The sequence below is a fragment of the Canis lupus genome, chromosome 2 (assembly GCF_011100685.1).
Source record: "Canis lupus familiaris isolate Mischka breed German Shepherd chromosome 2, alternate assembly UU_Cfam_GSD_1.0, whole genome shotgun sequence".
NCBI lineage: Eukaryota > Metazoa > Chordata > Mammalia > Carnivora > Canidae > Canis > Canis lupus.
Window position 1 is genome coordinate 42026547 of NC_049223.1, and position 21937 is coordinate 42048483.

At 39.7% G+C, this 21937-nt stretch overlaps 1 long non-coding RNA gene across 1 annotated transcript in view; it reads left to right on the plus strand.

Moving 5' to 3' along the window:
- The window catches only part of LOC119870004, a 16576-nt gene extending 3899 nt beyond the window's left edge, over positions 1-12677 (plus strand). The window contains exon 3 of the long non-coding RNA XR_005354990.1: positions 12464-12677. This is a non-coding gene — a long non-coding RNA (uncharacterized LOC119870004). The remainder of the gene's footprint in view (positions 1-12463) is intronic.
- Positions 12678-21937: the final 9260 nt, after the last annotated feature.

Sequence of the window (21937 nt, forward strand, 5' to 3'; positions counted from 1 at the left end):
ACTGTGCTTCTTGTCTCAATTGCATATTTATTTCACAAAGTTGCCGCAAGGTAGTAAGAATAAATTTGCCTACAGTATTTGTGTTTGTATGTGCTTATGTTCTTTCTCCCCACCTGAGCTGAAACAAATATAGTTTTTATTATACTCAAATATCATTGTAAAATGAAAACAATTAAAAATATAAATGTCTTATTCCCCAGAGCATGTGTCTCCCCCCAAAAAAGTTTTACAATAAGATATAATCCATTTGGGATCCCTGGGTAGCGCAGCGGTTTGGCGCCTGCCTTCGGCCCAGGGCGCGATGCTGGAGACCCAGGATTGAATCCCACGTCGGGCTCCCTGCATGGGGCCTGCTTCTCCCTCTGCCTGTGTCTCTGCCTCTCTCTCTCTCTCTCTCTCTGTGTGTGACTATCATAAATAAATAAAAAATTAAAAAAAAAAAAAATATATAATCCATTTAACATTTATTACCAAAGTTATTTTTCCTTAAACTTCCTGTTATATAACATTTAACATATAAATATATATGAAATATAAGTTATGGGGCATAATAATAAAATGAGGAACTATTAATCCACTACTTAATTTAATACCTAGGATATTGTAGTATTAATGAATTTACCTGTGTGTTTTATCCCATTTCCCTCCTTTAGGAGAGATAACCACTGTCCTGAATTTTGTCCTTATCTTTTCCTGGTTTTGCTATTTCTCTATAGAAAGACATATAACCATAAATATATATAACTCTAAAAATATGTATTGTTTAACTTTCTGGGTTTTAGCTTTTAAAAACACTATGCGATGTATGTAATCTGCCTTTGATTTTTTTTTTCCACTTGAAACAGTATTTCTTGTATTCACTTGTGTGGCTGCAATAGTTATAGATCTACCATATGAATATATCCTTTATATATACTTTTGACAATGGGCATCTGGGTTATTTCCATTTTTGCTATTACAAAAAAAAATGCTGCTGTAAACATTGATATGCATGTCTCCTGTGTGGCATCTCTGGCTGTGGAACTGCTGCATCATGGTATATGCCCACATCCAACTTCATTAGATAATCCCAGAAAGTATTCCAAGGTGGTTGTACCATTTTACCTCACCCACACTGGCAGTGGAGCCAACCCCACATTTTTATCAACACTTCTTTTTAAGATGTCTTACTTTTTGCTAATTTAGTGGTTATAATATGTAGTCATAAGGTGTAGTTATCACAATGTAGTCATCATTTGATTTCCCTGATCACTAATGTGATTGATTGGTCATCTTTCCCTAAATTTATTCACCAAAAATGTTTCTTCTTCTGTCAATTACCTGTCTTTTGCATATCTTTCTATTGGGTTGTTTATCTTATTTTTTTCAAAGTGTAGAAGTTCTTTACATAGTCTCAATAGTAATCACTTGTGGCTTGTGATTTCACTTCCTTTATGAGCAGCTAGGTTACACAGTTCTTTTATATGTAATATAAGCAGAAATCTAGTGTCAGTTTTCTGTGAAAGTTTTTGCTTTCCTGACCAAAGGTAAAGACTGGCTTCCCTTCCCTTCTCTTTCCACCTTCTTTGAACATGGACATGATATTTTAGAGCTATAACAACCACCTTCTGATCATGAGGAAAAGGCCAAGAAGAGTAGTACCACTGGTCTTTATAATGTTGAGCCACTAAAACAACTAGCAATTGGCTACCTCCAGATTTCTTCTTAATGTGAGAAAAAAACAATTGTAAGCCTCAATTGTTCACAACTGATACAGGGCTCAAGAGCATGGTGGATCATATTTCTGAGAAAACACATGTCCTATTACTCTAAGAAAACCTTTTCCTTGAGCTAGCTTAATCAAATCTGGTCCTTCAGACCACAGTTCCCTGAATAAAACAATTTGGGCAGACAGAAACGAATGCTGAAGGAGAAGACACTTTGAAGAATGGTTTGAGCAAAGAGGCAAAACAAATGACATGTTCTGAAGCCTGAGTAGGAAGGGTGAAAAAGCTCACAGTGTGAATGAGTGGAAGATAAGGATCTAAAAGAAAGGTTATAGCAGTTTATAGCTTAACAGTGTGTCTGGAGGCAAAGAAGAATCACTGAAAATGCATAGTGACCTGCTGAAAAGAGTCATTTAAAACACATAATCTAAAAATAAATAAATAAATAAATAAATAATAAATAAATAAATAAATAAAACACATAATCTAGTAGTGAGAAGTCTTAATCTCTGCAGTGGACTATAAACTGAAGAGGAGGAAACCTTATTTTGTAAACTGGATTATCTGGTTTCAAGTCCTTTTCTATGTTTATTTCCATTCAGTTACCCTCCATCTTTCCTAAATTCTTGTTTATGGCTTCCCAAACTTCCTTTTACAGTTTTGCTAAAAGGTATGAGGGTTAAAGTCTTCTGTACACTCTTGAACCAGGGCACAAATGTGAGGAACCATAGGAAAAGAAGTGACTCTCTAGGATCAGCCATGGGGACCTCATGGATGGGCAAATGAGCTCTGTGGAAATATTCTCCTTCCTCCAACACTCTCCTCCAGTGTCAAGCTTGTGGAAACTGAGTTTTATGTTGTTGTTGGTTTTTAGGAAGCCAAGATTTTCTTAATAGGCTTACTGAAATGATCAAATACAAAAGCATGAGTGCAGTTGCCTAACAAACATCTGATCTAACCAAACACACAATATATATTTTTTTCAAAAACATTTCTGTGAATCCACCTCCATTATTTCTGCTTTCTTACCACCCACTCAACCCAAAATCTACCCTGGTTCCCTAATCTACCAAAGGGGTGGTCTGAAGTGACTTGTTCTTAGTAAATCCACACCTGGCCCTGTTGATCACCACTTCCTTTCTCTACGATGCTCACAGATCATTGCTTTAACAATCTCTTTAAAAATGTATCACCAGAAATACAGAAGTTAATTACCTATAAGATATTTATAGTGTTAAAGACAACACATATATTGTTCTTTAAAAACAAATCTTGAATAGGATTCCCATCCGTTTCCTACTCTTCTTCAGAATCTACCTTCTTCAGCTGTTTTAGAAACATGATACAATCCACCCTCCTCTCCTGATTCCTTTCCTGTTCACAACCCTCGGTATGTGCTCTTCTTACATTATACTTGTCCCTCTTCTAAACCTCATCCCTGTATGGGTATGACTGCTTCACTCATTTCCTTAAGCAATGGGAGTAGGCTTCCTTCAGCACTGCATTCCCAGCTCCAGACTTGTACTTGGCACAATGAAGTCACATGCAGTTAAATACAAATTAAAAAAAAAAAAAAAAAAAAAAAGCTCAAATAAACAAATGAGAAAAATGAAAATAAATAGGAGCTCAGCAGGCAGTCAAGCTGTGCCTCCCACCCTTTTCTGCTATTTTGTTAAATTTAAGTTTGTCTGGGAGTGAAGGTGGGAAGTAGGGTTAATTTTCCTGCCACTATTCTTGCAGGTCCATGGTACCACTTTATAAGCATTTTTTTGTGTCCTCTATTATGCCAAGTACTTTTAAAAGTCAATCTATTACCTTCTACATCACGATGTTACATAATACTCCTGATTGGAAGTCAAAGGAGCAAAGAAGGGATGCCTGGGTGGCTCAGTGGTTGAGCTTCTACCTTTGGCTCAGGGCGTGATCTCGGGATCCAGGATCGGGTCCCACATCGGGCTCCCAGTAAGGAGCCTGCTTCTCCCTCTGCCTGTTTCTGTGTCTCTCATGAATAAATAAAGAAAACTTTAAAAAAAAAAAAAAAAAAGGAGCAAAGGAAACCTACATGTCCTTCCTTCCTCTTCTTCCTCATTAAGATCAGTCAATAATGCATTTCTAGGAACTTCCTAACCTTCAGAGTTACCTTCCCTTTCAGAATGTCTCACATAACAGATTAACTTTACTTTGCACTTTTAAAATCTGCCTTTGAAAAATCTGTAGCAGTGATACTGGAACTTCACACTTTGAAATCATCTGGGGTGTTGGTTAAACAGGCTTCCGGTGGCAGGGTCTGCAGAAGGGGTGACAAGTGTCGCATCTGGCTGCGACAGTGGGAAGAAGAAGCCTGCAGCAGCCCAAGAAGCAGGCCTGAGGAGATAGATGAGATAAAGCATTCGAGCAGAAACAGAAAGAGAAGCAGAAGAAACCCGAAGAGCTAAAAACGAAAGTCACGGGAAAGGGCCCTCTGGCCACAGGGGTATTAAGAAATCTTGCAAAAAGTAAGCTGTTCCTTATGCCTGAGGCAATGGTGATCCTTCATTTCATTCCTGTTAAACATCTGGATTCCCTGTCAAAGCGTCTGTTGCCACCTATAGCTAGAATGAAGTGTTTTAGAGCTTGTTGTAGATTTAAAAATAACCTTTAAAAAAAATTCAATCATAAAACATAAGTGCCCTGCTCCATTCTATCTCCAGAGATTCTAAGATGAAGATCTACTATGGAACCCAAGCATTATTTTCTTCTCATGTTTAACAAAAGCCCCAGGGGATTCTGATGCCCATCAGAATTTGAAAACCTCGGATCTTGTGTGCTCACGTTTTTACTTTCCAAACAAGTTTTAATTAAATAAAAATCACTCTCCTTAAAGTAATTGCAACACATTAATAAGACCTCAGTATTACATAGTAATTAAACACCTGGACCCCAGAATTGGGCTCACTAAACACCTTTGAGCAAATTACCTAAAACTTCCTGTGCACCAGTTACCTTACTTATAAGATAAGAATGATAATAGAAGTACCCACCTCATAGGTTTGTTGTGAGGTTTAAATGAGATAATATGTCTAGAACACTTAGCACAACAGTGCCAAAGCCTATAGTAGTACTTAATAGACATTGGATATTATTATTATTTTTTAAAGATTTTATTTATTCATGACACACACACACACACACACACACACACACAGGCAGAGACACAGGCAGAGGGCAAAGCAAGCTCCATGAAGGGAGCCCGACATGGGAATCGATCCCGGGTCTCCAGGATCATGCCCTGGGCTGAAGGCAGCGCTAAACCACTGAGCCACCTGGGCTGCCTGACATTGGATATTATTAACTAAAGATTCCTGTCACCTCCTCATCAGAACCAGGTTGATGGTATGTTCTATTAGCTTAAGAATAGTGTTCAGAGGCTCTCCAAACCCTTTGCAATTTTATATTAATTCTATGTTTATGCATTCTGCTATGAAATAGATCTATAGATAGCTCTTCCCAGATTCTCAAAGGAGGTCTCTGCACTATTGTACTGACTCTACAACCTAGCTTCTCAAATAGTGCCCTTGATTGGCAGTGTCTGCCTTTCCTGAAGCTTCTCAGAGAGGCAGACTCGGGCCGCACCTCAGAACTATTAAATCTGCATTTCAACATGATCTCAAGTGATTCCTGTGTACATTTAACATTTGGGAAGCACTGCTCCAAAAATTTCCCAAATTTCCCTGATAATGAGAATAATCTGGCATACTTATTAAGTATGCAGTTTATTTTGTGGCTTCCTTGGAATTGTGATTCATTTAATCTGGGTATTCTTTTTTTTGGGGGGGTGTGGGGACTGTTACTCATATTTAGGGAGGAAACACTGGTCTCAAAGATGAAGCTATCTGCCTTCCTGCAGCAGCCTCTTTCTCCTTTGCATGTAAGAGTGGAGGATTGGTCCTTAGGTTGTTTCAGAGCCCAGATGTCTTCCACTTCTATGTCTATGAATCCTTGTGATCAATCCCTTTGTTTTCTCTAGCAAGCTTGAGTCCATATACCTAGCCACAAAAAAACAAACAAACAAACAAACAAAAAAACACCTAATGCAATGTCACTAATTACTTTGGTGTTTTGTAAAATGCAATATGTGAAACATATAAAGCAATATTTGTAACATTACATCTAAGGGCTTACCGTCCAGCATAGGAGCTAAAACACCTTCCATATTGAAGTTGCTCCAGTATTCCTTCCCAATCCCAAACCCCCAGCCTGCTCATTTTCCACTGTCTCCAACATGGAGGTGACCACATACTACATTTTGCCTTTATCATTCCCTTTACTTAAAATCATGGTGGGGCTCCTGGGTGGCTCAGTCTGTTAAGAGTTCGACTCTCGAGGGATCCCTGGGTGGCGCAGAGGTTTGGTGCCTGCCTTTGGCCCAGGGCGTGATCCTGGAGACCCTGGATCGAATCCCACATGGGGCTCCCGGTGCATGGAGCCTGCTTCTCCCTCTGCCTATGTCTCTGCCTCTCTCTCTCTCTCTCTCTCTCTCTCTGTGACTATCATAAATAAATAAAAATTAAAAAAAAAAAAAAAAGTTCGACTCTCGGGACACCTGGGTGGCTCAACAGTTGGGCACCTGCCTTGGGCCCAGGGCGTGACCTTGGGGTCCCAGGATCGAGTCCCATGTCGGGCTCCCTGCATGGAGCCTGTTTCTCCCTCTGCCTGTGTCTCTGCCTCTCTCTGTGTGTCTCTAATGAATAAATAAATAAAATCTTAAAAAAAAAAAAAAAGAGTTCGACTCTCGATTTCAGCTCAGGTTATGGTCTTAGGGTGGTGAGACAGGGCCCTGCCTCAGGCTCTGCACTCAGTGGGGAGTCTGCTTGAGAATCTCTCCCTCTCCCTCTGCCCCTACCCCCCACTGATTTTCTCTCTCTCTCTAATCAATCAATCAATCAATCAATCTTTGAAAGAAAATTATGGCTTTGCCACATATTTGTCCCTAATCAGTGTTTACATGTTTTGAATTTTATAAAAACAGTATCAGTATGTACATTGGGGGGGCTTTCCTTTTCTACTCACCAATATTTGTAGTGTTTATTCGTGTTTTTTCCTGTTCCTACAGATCAATCATTCTCACTGATGGATAAATTTCCATTTGTGTGAATATGTTTCTAATTATCCATTCACCTGTCAATAGACAACTGGCTGATTTACTTTGGACTTTTAAAATTTTGAGTCCTTTTTTTTTTTTTAAGAGTTTTTTTTTTTTTAATTTATTTTATGATAGTCACAGAGAGAGAGAGAGAGAGGCAGAGACACAGGCAGAGGGAGAAGCAGGCTCCATGCACCGGGAGCCCGACGTGGGATTCGATCCCGGGTCTCCAGGATCACGCCCTGGGCCAAAGGCAGGCGCCAAACCGCTGCGCCACCCAAGGGATCCCTACTTTGGACTTTTAAAATATATTTCAAAAAATACACTTAGGTAGTAAGTATCTCTAGAGCACTTAATAGAATTGGAATTGCTAGAGTATTGGGATAGGATGGCAATCATCCCCAAAGATATGTCCATCTTCTCATCCTCCAAACCTATAACCATAATTTTATACAGAAAAAGAGTCTTAGCAAATGTGGTTAAGTTAAATATCTTGGGATAGAGAGATTATCCTGAATTATCCAAATGAGCTCTACATGCAATCCAACTGTACTTATAAAGTGAGAGGTAGAAGGAGGTTTGAATCTAGGCAAAAGAGAAGAAGGCAAGGTGCCTCATCAACACCTTGATTTCAGTCCAGTAAAACTGATGTTAAACTTCTGGTCTCCAGAACTGTGAGGGAATAAATTACTATTGTTTTAAGTCATCATGTTTGTGGTAATTTGCTACAGCAAACATCAGGAACTAATACAAGTATGCATACATACAACTTGAGAAGATAATGTCAAATTATTATTTATTTTTTTGTCAAATTATTTTCAACTGATGATGTATCATCATGCATCAAGTATTAGTTCCAGTGGTGGTTCCAGAATTTCTGTATAGGAGGATTTAGGAAACTTGTATTGCAGTCGTATTTACATAATACTTTACAAATAATGGGGGGAAACCCATCAAAGCTCCCTACCAAAGAAGGCTGAAGGTTGGTGGAGAGAGTGGGTTTGCAATTCATAGACACACTCTCGAGTTATTACTTTGCAGGGTTACTAATCATGATTGAGTTTTCTGCTTAGCCGTATTATTCTCTTGCTGTCAGAAACCACAGAGAGATCATCTTATTGGCCTCAGGTCAGGGAGGTGTAACTAGTTCTTAGATGCCTGAACAGGTTTTTAGGATCACTGGCATGCTGTGTGTTTATTGAAATGATTTCCCTATCTATGAAGCTACTTTTGTTGTTACACCAGGACCAGGTTTATGTAGAAGCATTGCCCTGGCCTCTGTACCTTCCAGAAACACCACTTCTTTTCATGACAGAGCCTCCAAGGACACCCAAGGGGTTGAACTGCAGAAGCCCACTGTACCTTTTAGTCTTTGCATATTTGTTTGATTCAATACAGTTCATAGCTTCAATCTTGCCACACTTCCAACATTCTAGGAACACTGTTGCTACTGCTGACAGTGGCAGCCCATGAGGGATAAAAAACAAAAACAAAAACAAAAAAAAAAAACGGAGATTTTTAAAAAAGATTTTATTTATTTATTTGAGAGAGAGAGCAAGTGTGAGCAGCCAACAGGGGAGGGAAAGTATCTCAAGTAGACTCCCTGTGGAGTCTCCTACGCAAGGCTCTATCTCACAACCCTGAGATCATGACCTGAGCCGAAATCAAGAATCAGTCACTAAAAGACTCAGCCAACCAGGTGCCCCAGGGATAAAAGCATGAGATTTTTTTTAAATGTTGCATTTCCAACAACCAGGAGGACAATATATTTCTTTCTGCTGCTGCTTTAACAAATTACCACAAACTTAGTGGTGTAAATCAATGCGAACTTACTGTTTTATAGTTCTGTGGGTCACAAGTTCAATATGTGTCTCACTGGGCTAAAATCAAGGTGTTGGCAAGTCTATGTTCCTTTCTGGAGGATTTAGAAGAGAATTCATTTCTTTCCTTTTCAGGTTCTAAAAGCTGCCTACATTCCTTGGCTCAGAGTCTCCCTCCTCCCTCTTCTAAGCCAGCAACAGTGCATCTGACCATTTTTCCATAGGCACATCTCCCTCTGACTGCACTGAGAGAAGTTCTCCAATCTTAAAGATATATGTGATTTTAGGTCCCAGCTATCTTTTGTCAAGGTCCTTAATTCAATGACATAAAATCTAAACAACAACAACAAAGTAAACAGAGGGTACAAACACTGTCCTTATTTAACTACACGTACTATGGACATATATGCCATATGAGCAAATTATTGTTCTGAGGGCCCATTAGAGCATTTCATTTAAAACCTTTTGGGACACCTAGGGGTCTCAGTTGGCTAATCATCTGATTTTGGCTTAGGTCATGATCTCGGGATCCTGGGATTGAGTTCCATGTCAGCTCCTTGCACAGTAGAGAGTCTGCTTCTCCTTCTCCCTCTGCCCCTCTCCCCTCAATCTGCTCATGCTCAGGCTCTCTCTCTCTCAAATAAATTACAAATAAATATTTTTTAAAAATTATATGCTAGGACACCTAGGTGATTCAGTCAGTTAAGCATCTGATTTTTACTCAGTTCATGATCTCAGGGTCATGGGATCAACCCCCAAGTTGGGCTCCCTGCTCAGCAGGGAGTCTGCTTGTCCCTCTGTGCTTCCCCTGCCCCTCATGCTTTCTCTCTCTCTCTCTCTCTCTCAAATAAATAAATAAATAAATAAATAAATTCTTAAAAATAAATTAAAAAATAATTATATGTCTTAGTTATTGAGGCTAATTACATGGACATTTCAACTTCATGTAATTTTTAAAAAAATAACCTTTTTTTAAGGTTTTTTTTTTTTTTTTTTTTTAAGGTTTTATTTATTTACTCATGAGAGACACAGAGAGAGAGAGGCAGAGACACAGGCAGAGGAAGAAGCAGGCTCCACACAGGGAGCCCGATGTGAGACTCGATCCCGGGTCTCCAGGATCACTCCCTGGGCTGAAGGCGGCGCTAAACTGCTGAGCCACTGGGGCTGCCCAACTTCATGTAATTTTAATAAATAAAAATATTACATGTACCAACGTACATTGAAAAATTAACCCATGAATCTCAATACATTTTGCTTCCTCCTAATCTTAATTGTTCTCGAATGTAACACTTTAATACAAAAGTGTGGTAGAGGGCAGCCCTGGTGGCGCAGCGGTTTAGCGCCGCCTGCAGCCCGGGGTGTGATCCTGGGGACCCGGGATGGAGTCCCACATCGGGCTTCCTGCATGGAGCTCGCTTCTCCCTCTGCCTCTCTGCCTCTGTCTCTGCCTCTCTCACGCTCTCTCTGACTGAATAAATAAATAAATCTTTAAAAATATAAAAAATAAAAAAATAAAAAACTGTGGTAGAAATCTAACATAACAAGCAGCTGGTGTTACTTATCTCATACATGTTTGTTAGGGTTTTTTTTTGCAAAAGTAAGATACTGACAGAGGTGCCTGGGTGGCTTAGTCCATTGGGCAGCCGACTTAATTTCAGCTCAAGTCATGATCTTGGGATCCTGGGATAGAGCCCTGCATCAGGCTCCATGCTCAGTAGGGAGTCTTCTTCTCCCTCTCCCTCTGCCCCTCCTCCTGCCTCCTCTCTCTCTCAGATAAATAAATCTTAAAAAAAAGATAAAAAGATACTGTTAAATATTTATTGCCAGGTAAATAAAAATAAAGTCTTAGTTCATGGGCCTGGTTTTCTAGTTTTAAAAAAGCCTGATTCATCCCTATAAAATATTATTCAGTTCACCAAAAAAGTTCTAGCTGCTTAAAAATAACAACGGTCTCAGAAGAACAACCTATCATCTCATTTTCACACCAGAAATATTTCTAGACTGTGTGAAAAAGAATCTTTTTCAAATTCTTCCCCCTAATTCAGATCAGATAGTTTCCCTTGCAAACTATGCACATCCAATCGTTATTTATTAAGCAGCTACTCTATACTAGATACTCCAGTCGTATGGGTTCCAGAAGACACTGTACCCTCATGACCTTTCCGAAGGCCATGGGATGCAGCCTTTGGAGCAGCACCAAGCTTCAACACACATTTGGAGGATCCTGAGGCACAAGGCACAGGGTCCCCCCTGCATGACTGGGCCCTTCCTGCCTTATTCTTGTCCACCTGCCTGGTGTGACTGGAGTGATTGGAGTCCTGGTTCTGAAACCTCACTAGCCCTGTGGCAGAGGCCCTGTAGGAGCAAGATCCCAACACAGCATTTAATAAAGGGAATTAGTTACATGGATGATGAAATGGCTGAGACGCCAAAAGGGGATTCCAGCATCCCAGATATTATTAGCAGCAGCAGAAGGAAGGCACTACCACCTGAAGGCAGGACAGAGGACAGAGGACAGAAAATGATATGATTAGACCCTATGGGCAGGTAGCACCAGGGAAAGCGAGAACCACAGTGGGCCTGGCTGATGAAGGTGGAAACCATCAAAGAGACAGTTGTGGCCAGAGGAGGCTAAGACAGAAAAGCAAGGAAAATCCCCTATTTTCTTTCTTCTGCCTTCCAGATGGAAGCCAGTACCTCTCATTGATTGATGACCTCTGAAAATCGGGCTGTAGGGGTTTAGGAAACAGCCCGCAGGAACCAGGCACCCTGCTATGCTGAGCAAAGCAGGCAAAGAGTTGAAGAACAGATCTGAGAATGCTGACTCAGGACTTAACACAGGACTAGTATGAGACATCCCGGATTGCAGATGCCTACCTGTTTTGTAGTTTACTTGCAGCTGAGCTCTGCACACTAGCCTATTAGAATTCCCATTATCTCTTGCTGGAACTCCGCATCACCAGCTTCTTGCGACAGTATACATTGGAATCACCTGGAGACCACTTGAAAAAGTACTGATTCTTGGGCTTCTCCCTAGATCCTGAATCTTTGGATGTAAAGTAGAAAAACCTGTATTTTTAACATCTCAGGTTGACTGTAATGCAGTTGGTTTGTGGACTCATTTTTTAAAGTGGTGCTTATAGGTGGGACTACTGTAATTGCAAACTTCTAGATCTTCCACATTTTTTTTATCCTGCTAGAATAAAACTTGTCATGCCGAGTTGTATTGTACAATGAGGGTGGTCTCCAAACGAACATGCAATAATATATAAAAATAGATTGAACTTTTTATTTACAGTGTTGCTAAAATCTAAATGATAGATTAATTTGAGCATTCTTATAATCAGATAATGCCCAATAATATCTGTGAATACACTGTTTTTCCTGGTTAAAAAATGAATTAAGCTTGATGTTAAAAAGAAAACTTTCTGCATAATCTGATTGTAGTTAAATTGGGATTGGCCACTTTAGCCACTTTAAATTTCACATGGTTTAAAAAGCACTAAACATCAGAATCCTGCATCTATAGAAGACAGGAATCATGAGGTACTGGGGGCTCAGTCGGTGAAGCTTGGCTTGGGCTGTGGTCTCAGGGTCCTGGGATCGAGCTCTGAGTTGGACTCCCCACTCAGCAGTGGGGAATCTGCTTGTCCTTCTCCCATGGCCCTTCCCTCTGCTCTGCTCACTCTCTCTCTTTAAAATGAATAAAAATATAAAATATTTGAAAAAAATAAGACAGGATTCATTTGTAGATTTGGTCCCTCTTGTAATTTATCAGTATCTTGTCTGTTATTTTGTTTTGTTTCTTACCATAGACTCAGCTGCAATCTGAGGAGGCACCTCGAGGACCACACAGTACTAGGGAAAGGAGGGAGCTGAGGAATTGGGGCTCTTAGCCCGGATCTAGCTTGGACCTGAACAGATTTTTCTTTAATGCTTTACATATTGGGTTTCTATATACAATTTTATGTGGAAAAAAAAGCTCTCACTCATTTTTTGAAAATTCTGGATTCTGGATAATGCTTCACATAGAGCAAATGAATAAAAGTTTCCATAATTGCAGAATCTTATATGTTTGATGTTTCTGGGAAGTAGGCTCTTGATAGAGGTGTGATTTAATGCAGCTTGGAGACGAAAGTCTGAACAGGCTCATTAGTCTGCATTTAACTATAGGATTTATTGATGATGATAGTATGAAACTATCTGACAGCTGTCAGCCAGGAACAACATATGCATATAAACCAGGGGGTGAGAAACCAGGTCAACAAACATCATGTGGTCAGGAAACATTGTGGTTTCTTAGGTTAACTGCTAATGAATTATTTTAGCTAAAACCTCCTCTGCTATGACTGTTTTTAAAATAGATTTTTCCCTGAAACCTTAGGTGGCTTGGATTTGCCATCAAGAAATAATTTTTCATCTTTGAAATGTTGGCTTATTTCCTTAGTGAAATTATGCAATGTGACTCTGTTGTATCTTTTTCCTACCTTTACAGATATAATGTAGTTTTTAAAAATTGCTTAGCTTTTTTTTTCTTTTTTGCCTCCAGAAAGACACATTTTATACTCACAATGTGTTCCACTCAAGATGTGGTTAAAACCAGCCAGTAGTGTTAGTAGGTAAAAGCGGTGTCTCATGTACACCATATCATATGACTTAAAAGTATGAAATGACTTGGTGAGATATTATGCAGATATTAAAATAATACAAAGTTAATGTGATACCATGAAATGATGTAAGCTTTAGTGGAAATGGAGGACATAATTACATCTAATGTAATTATGATTATATTTAAAATATATGCACAATATCCTTTGGTCCAACAATTCTACCTTCCAAACAGATGTGCAAAGATAAATATGGAAGAATGGTCACTGTATTGTTTATAATAGCAAAAGTTAGAAATAACAAATCTTCATCAGTAGGGATTACAGAAAGTATGGTACATCCATGCAGTGGCATACTATATAGTCATTTTTAAAATGGAGTAGATATACAAAGATATTTAGATATATTGTTATGAAAAAAGCAAATTACTGGACAGAATATATAGTAGAAGCCATTTGGTAAAAATATAAGTCAGTATATATAATAGATAACATATTAGATATTACACATCAACATTACAGGTTATAATACATATAATATATAATGGGTATATAAGAATGCTATATATAATAGATAATATTATCAAACTTTTCACAGTCATTTCTATGACTATAGTGGGTTGAGATTATAGGAAATGCTAGTTTCTCCTTTATTCATTTCTACATGTAAATTGTTTACAGTAAGTACCCAACTTATAATACATTATAGTTTATAATGTATAATATATACAGTTTATGATACAAAATACATAAAATTTCGGTATTGAAAAAAAACTGGAAGGAAATACACTAACATGATTACAATGCTTGTTTCTAATTGATAGAACCATGAAAGATTTTTAGAATTTTTTGTGCTATGATAACTACTATATAATTTTTATTTCATGTGTTTTTTTTTTAAATTTCATATGTTAATGCCATGCTTTTGTAATTAAAAATAAAAGGGAGAAAAAGAAAAGTCAGAGGAGTTTGTTAAGGATTGGATTAGGTCATTTAAACACTTAAACATCTTCTAGCTTCAATTTACTCTCTGTATTCACTGAAAATATTGCATTTTCAGAAGGCCGAAAGTGCAATTTGGTGGATCAGTTTCTTTAAGAAGGCCAAATTATGGGAGAAAAGGTATCAGAGATAAATATGAATTGCTTTTGCTGGATGCTCCCTCTAAACGTGTTTTTACCGGGATGCCTGGGAGACTTAGCAGGTCTGCCTTCCGCCCAGGGCACGATCCTGGAGACCCGGGATCGAGTCCCACATCGGGCTCCCTGCATGGAGCCTCCTTCTCCCTCTGCCTGTGTCTCTGCCTCTCTCTCTCTCTCTCTGTCTGTCTCTCATGAATTAAAAAAAAAAAACAAAAAAACAAAAAAAAACTTTAAAAATGAATGAATGAATGAATGTATTCTTACCACTGTACTAATCATACAAACTCCCGGAGCAGGAATCCCTCACAGCAGAGGACCCTCCCTCCTGAAGCATGGCTTCTCCATTATTTTTTATTATTATTATTTTTTATTTATGATAGTCACACAGAGAGAGAGAGAGAGAGAGACGCAGAGACACAGGCAGAGGGAGAAGCAGGCTCCATGCACCGGGAGCCCAACGTGGGATTCGATCCCGGGTCTCCAGGATCGCGCCCTGGGCCAAAGGCAGGCGCCAAACCGCTGCGCCACCCAGGGATCCCCATGGCTTCTCCATTTGTTCGTAAGGAGCCATAAATGCATGTGACCACAAGCTAGAGTCAATTTTCTTTTATTTATTAAAGATTTTATTCATGTATTTATTTGAGAGAGAGAGAGAGAGGGAGAGAGACCAAACAGAGGGAGTAGTAAAGGGGGAGGGAGAAGCAGGCTCCCAGCTGATCAGGGAACCCAACATAGGGCTCAATCCCAAGAGCCCAACTTATTGCTTGATCCCAGGACCCTGGGGTCACAACCTGAGCAAAGCAGACACTTAACAGACTGAGCCACCCAGGTGCCCCTAGAGTCAATTTTAAATAAATAGTGGCTTTGGCAAATTTCTAGAGCATTAGAGTCTTGAGGCAGTAAGTCCTTCAACCCTATGATGTCAGCTTATTTCTCAGAAGAGCTCCCAGCCGAGATTTTCCCAGAAATTTGACCATCTGAGGCAAAGATGTAGACACCAGCTCTTTACCTCGAGGATTCTTTTTCTGGTAAACTCTCTTGCGGGCAAATTTTAAGATGCCAAGAAAACTTCTGTGGCAGACTTCAGTTGCCCTAAAATTTGAATTCCATAGATGGTACCATCCATAGGAAGCTCCTACCAGGACCCCTGTATTCCCAGCCCCTATAATTCTTGCTGATTTTCTATCTTTCTAATAACGGAGGGATGGGGAAGAGGGATCAATAACTGGCAACCAGAATAAAATCCGCAAGTTACCAACCAAGACCACAGCAGGTGGGATTTGCCACAAAACCAGAAAGACAACCAGATTTATGGCGTTTGAGTCAGCAAATAGCAGTATCATTTTGCAAGGCGCTTGCTGAAGATGGAAAACCATTTCATCGATGGAAAATCGTCAAACTGATTCATTTCTTTGCTGCTGTGTTTTTAATTGGCAGGCCCTAAGGCTTTGTGGCATGAGTTGCCGAATATATAAATAAAGTCATTTCATGTCATAAAACCTCTTCAGATGCCAAAATTAGGAAAGGAGAGTTGATTCAAATGCCACAGAGACAAAAATGTGTTTTTCCGGGACAAAGGAAAATGAATGATTTAAGTTTGTGGCAAATTTTAGTCTCTATTGCGTACACATACAAATAATCTTTTTAAAAAATTCTATTCCTCAGTTGGGTACAAGCACATAGTGTACCCAGGAAGTTCAAATGCCTATTATCATTATTAATACCCTTGTTTTTCTCACTCGCTCATTGCCAAACACAACAAGGAATTAAGCTCAGGCTACTGCAGCAAAAGGGCCAGGAACATGTGTATCCTAGATAGAAAAGGCCTGGTCAGCTTTTCCGTTTCCTATAGGGCGGGTTCCTTCGCTCAGACGGATGGCTTCTTGGAGAAGGCTACCACAGTGTGTCATACTGACAATGGCCTCATTTCACTGGGTAGGAGGGTTTCCTACATCTCCTTGGTTATGTTGGAAACACTCCTAAGACAGTAGTTACCTGCCTGGCAGTCAAAATAAAAAGAGATGCTGAGGGATGCTACTATCTCAGTGGCTGTTTTCTCTCTGGAAATGCAGCAGCCCCCATGTGGGGTCAGGTGTGGTTTTGTGCTGTTCTCTCTGAGGGTTTGGCACAGAGTTCTCCTATCTTTGTAGACACTTCTCAGACAGGAGACTAACGCAGGGATGCTTCAATCCCCAAGGTATGCAGCTTTCAGCTAAAGTGGCCAAAGGAATGTCCCAGTCGGGCATTTCTACCAATGAGGCAAGCTAAGGGATTCTTTCTCCGTTTTGGAACGTCACAGAGCTGTGGAAGGAAGAAATGAGTATGGTTTCCTTTTTTTCTTCTTCTTTTTTTTTAAGCTGAAACAGGAGCAGGATTGTAGCTGTCACAAGCTGACTAAATATTTTTTTACAACACCAAAGCCTTTAAAATCCTTGGAACGCTCATGAGAACTAATGTTTATGTTGGGACCTTTACATTAATTGGGAGGGGGTGCGTGTGTGTGTGCAAGTTACACGTGCACCGTGCCAGCCGCTGCTGGGGCTCCGCGTCTGAGGGAGGTAAGGGGGGAAAATCATTCGATCCACCGTCTGGAATAACTTAAGACTGCCGAGAAGCAGACTTCAGTTCAACAGTCTGAAAATGGACGAATCAGAAGTGAGGTTTGCAGCAAGCCCAAGAACACCCTTGACATTCAAACCACACACCCTAGCCTCCCTGACTACCAGACTCGTAATTCTACTCTGTCTCTCCGCCTGGGGAAGGTCTGTGCAGTGTCAGAATTCAGCCAGTAGGCCTCAAAACCCTGTGAGGATTCTCTTTCTTACAGATAAGTCTAGGATCTAGTTTCGGGGGGTTGATTTCAATCTTCTCCCTTCACAGAAGCCACCAAATAAAAATGTATAGAAATTTGGAGACCGTGTGGCTTGAAAAAGACCGTGTGGCTTTAATCTGATTTATATCAGGGTGACTTAGCATTTATCTAGGAATTTTTTATTTATTTTTTTTATGAGTCAATGGATCAGTTCACTGAAATGTTCACCAGCTACTCTTTTGCACTTATAAAATATTAGCCCTTTAGCAGGGTTGCTGAGCCAGTTTTACATATGAGTTGATCCTGAGGAAATCGGAGTGTGACTGTAAAATTCATTGCCATAATTTAGAAAAAAGACAAAAGGGTTTTCTTCCTATGGTTAATCTATAGGGTCATTTTTCACTTGGGGAATATCATTGGCTATTATTGTCAAAGTATGATTTTTAAAAAGCCAAAAATGGCCCTAATACAGACATTTAAGTGAGACCATGTTGAATATTTATTGACCTTTGTAATTGGGGCACCAACAAAATGGTCAAACTGGTTCAGAGGAGAATTCAAGAGATTGAGTATATGTGATTTATGAAAGAGTCCAGCAATAAGATTATGAAGTTAGGTGTTGTTTGTTGTTGTTGTTTTTAATTAGGTTTGTTTTTTTTTTTTTTTAAACCCCATGGGAATGCGAAATGGTCCAGACACTTTGGAAGGCAGTTTGGCAATTTCTCACAAGGCTAACTGTACCCTTACCATGTGATCCAGTAATCACAAATGAGTTGAAAATTCATGTTGCCACAAAAACCTACATACAAATATTTATAGCAGCTTAATTTATAAAAGCCCCAAACTGGAAACAATCAAGATGTCTCAGAACAGGTGAATGGAAAAATAAACTGATAGATTCATACAATGGAGTATTAGTTAGCTCTAAAAAGAAATGACACAAAAAGACATGGAGGAAACTTAAATGTGTATTACTAAGTGAGAGACCGGTCTGAAAAGGCTATATACTCTATGATTCCAAACATGGCATTCTGGAAAAGGCAACCTGTAGAGACAATATAAAGATCAGTGGTTCACACACACAAACACAGTTTTGCAAAAGCAGGAAGAAAACTGTGGAAGAATGCACACCTGAGATACATGGTTTTCTCCAGGAAGAGGAGTAAGACTAGAAATGAGGACATAGATGAACTTTTTCCTCTCGTATTTTTGCGTCATTTTATTCCTTGTGTATATACATATCAATTTAATAATTTAGGAGAACAACTCACTAAATTAATAAAAATAAAAGTTTTCTATATATATACCATAGGAAAAAAAGATCACTGGTTGCCAGGGATTCAGGGGAGGTAGAAAGGATGAATAGGTAAAGCATAAGAGATTTTAGGGCAGGGAAACTCTTCTGTATGGTATGTGCTGGGTAGGTACGTGACACTATGCATTTGCTAAATTCCATAGAGTGTACAACACAAAGAATGAACCGTAAGGTAAACTATGGGCTTTAGTTAAAAACAATGGATCGATACTGGCTCATCACTTGTAACAAATGTTCCATAGTAAGAATGATATTATTAACAGGGGCAACATTGGAGGTCAGGTCAAGGAAAGAGAGGATATACTAAACTGTCTGCATTATTTGTTGAATTTATCTGTAAACTTAAAACTGCCAGAATGCAAAGTCTATTAATTTAAAAAAACCTAAAAAAAAATTTTTTTTTCAAAAAACCTTTTGAATGCCCTATAGGATAATAAAACTATAACTTTCAAAATTCCTTTTTCCACCCAACAGAAATTTTTTACAACTGTACCCTAGAAAAATCATTTGCCACTTATCAATCTTCTACAAGTTTATGTCTGATTTCACAGACCATGGGCCCTAAGCAATAACAAATAGTAAACAAAGGTTCATTTCCATGGAGAAGTAAAAAATATGTAGGTAAGCCTGTTAGACAATGCCAGTATGACACTTAAGGGACAGATGCACAATCATTCTTTTGCCATATTTTAAAGTTTCAAATATTTTTTTCTTAAAATGATAACATATCCTTCCTGTTAAAAAATTTTACCATGCTCTTGGTCAATCTGGCAAGTAAAGTTCCAAATTATGAGCTACTCTTTTTTTTTTTATACATGGGGGTTTTTTTGTTGTTGTTGTTTTGTTTAAGATTTTATTTATTTATTCATGGGAGACACACAGGCCGAGGGAGAAGCAGGCTCCATGCAGGGAACCTGACATGGGACTCGATCCTGGGTCTCCAGGATCAGGCCCCGGGCCAAACGCGGCACTAAACCACTGAGCCACCAGGGCTGCCCGAGCTACTTTTTTTTTTTTTTTTTTTTTAAATATTTTATTTATTTATTCAGGAGAGGTGTCCCTGAGTTAGATACTTGTATCTTGTATCAGAAGATACAAGAGGAGGAGTCAGAAACCAGGGACACCTGGGTGACTCAGCGGTTGAGCATCTGCCTTTGGCCCTGCGTGTGATCCTGGGTCTGGGGATCAAGTCCCACATCGGGATCACACAGGGAGCCTACTTCTCCCTCTACCTATGTCTCTGCCTCTCTCTCTCTCTCTGCGTCTCATGAATAAATAAATAAGATCTTTATTTATTTATTTTTTAAGATTTTATTTATTCATGAGAGGCAGAGAGAGAGAGAGAGAGAGAGAGAGGCAGAGACACAGGCAGAGGGAGAAGCAGGCTCCATGCACCTGGGAGCCCGACGTGGGATTCGATCCCGGGTCTCGAGGATCGCGCCCTGGGCCAAAGGCAGGCGCCAAACCGCTGCGCCACCCAGGGATCCCTAAATAAGATCTTTAAAAAAAAAAAAGGAGTCAGAAACCATACCAATTATTTTATTAAGTTTTTTTAAAATTTTTATTTATTTATGATAGTCACACAGAGAGAGAGGGAGAGGCAGAGACACAGGCAGAGGGAGAAGCAGGCTCCATGCACCGGGAGCCCCACGTGGGATTCGATCCCAGGTCTCCAGGATCGTGCCCTGGGCCAAAGGCAGGTGCTAAACCGCTGCGCCACCCAGGGATCCCCATACCAATTATTTTAATAAATAATTAACTTATCTAATAACTAACTTAAATAAATAATTTGCAATAATTGAATATAAAGAATTGTTTAGCAGGTGTTGGAATACTAGGAACACAGAAAGAGAACATGAAGATATCATGGAAGTAGCAACTCCAGGAAGTGATCATCACAGAAGTAGTAACTTCAGGACTGGAGGAACCAAGGATAGAGCCTGAAATATTAAAATTCAGAAGCTCAGGAAGCAAAGACTAAAGAGCTCAGGATGCCTCAGGAACACAGAGGAGGCACCCAGAGTTACTGGGAGCCAGAGATCTCTGAAGTGGGGGTGTGGTTGGATGGTTATGGTATCACTGAGGGGTGCAATGGAGCCAGTTGTGGGAATGTGGACCACCTGCAGACCGGAATTAACTGTGACTATAAGAAGGAACGGTCACTGCCAGGATGAAGGGCTGTTTGTTTGGTGACATTGAAAGAACAGAAAACAACCTCGAAGGAGCTAGTGACTTATTCCCCTAGCGCCTCCTATTGGCAGAACCTATCTGGCAAAAGAGAATTGTGCTTTGTGTCACAAAGCAGTGACTAGAAGTATGAGTTTGAGGCTGGGGCAAATGCTTAACAACCAGCACGCTGCTGTAACTGGAACACTTGAAATTAATACATTTGCTGTTGTGAAAAAACATGGGTTTGGGTGGAGGCGGCATACAGACCTGATTTTCAATCCTAATTCAAATGTGTGCTAGTATGTTACTCTAGGCAAATAGAATAATATACTTTCATTTCTTTCAGGCTTGGTTTCCTTATTTAAAAACAGGGACAAGAATATCTATCTCACAGGGCTTTTGTGAGGATTAAATAAGGTCAGGCATATCAGTTACCCAGGGTGGTGGCAGAGCCAGGATTCAAACTCAGGCAGTGAGACTTAATCTAATAATTACTATATATACTGGCTTTCCAATCTATGTGGAGAACTACCTGATTGGTCAGAAAATAATACAGTTTAGGTGGGTGGAGGGAAAGGGTATGTGGCTATTAAAAGGCAACATAAGGAATCCTTATGGTGATGGCACTGCGTGTATCCTGACTGTGTGGTGAGTCCACAAAACTGTATAGATGGCAATGTGGTGTATGTAAATAAGCACACACACAGACAAGTAAAACTAGGGAAATAGAAATAAGATCGCTGGATTGTATCAATGCCAATATCCCAATTTGTATTATAGTTTTAGAAATTGTTACCATTGAGGGAAACTGGGGAAAGAATACAAGGGATCTCACTGTATTCTTTCTTTCTTTTTTTTCTCAAGATTTTATTTATTTATTCATGAGAGACACAGAGAGAGAGGCAGAGACACAGGCAGAGGGAGAAGCAGGCTCCATGCAAGGAGCCCGATGTGGGACTCCATCCCAGGACCCCAGGATCATGACCCGAGCAGAAGGCAGATGCCTAACCACTGGGCCACCCAGACACTCTTACTGTATTATTTCTTATAACTGCATATAGATCTATAATAACCTCAATTAAAATTTTTAATTAGAGGTACCAGGGTGGCTCAATGGTTGAACATCTGCCTTTGGCTCAGGTTGTAATCCTGGGGTCCTGAGATCAAGTCCCTCATCAGGCTCCCCAAAGGGAGCCTGCTTCTCCCTCTGCCTACGTCTCTGCCTCTTTCTCTGTCTCTCACAA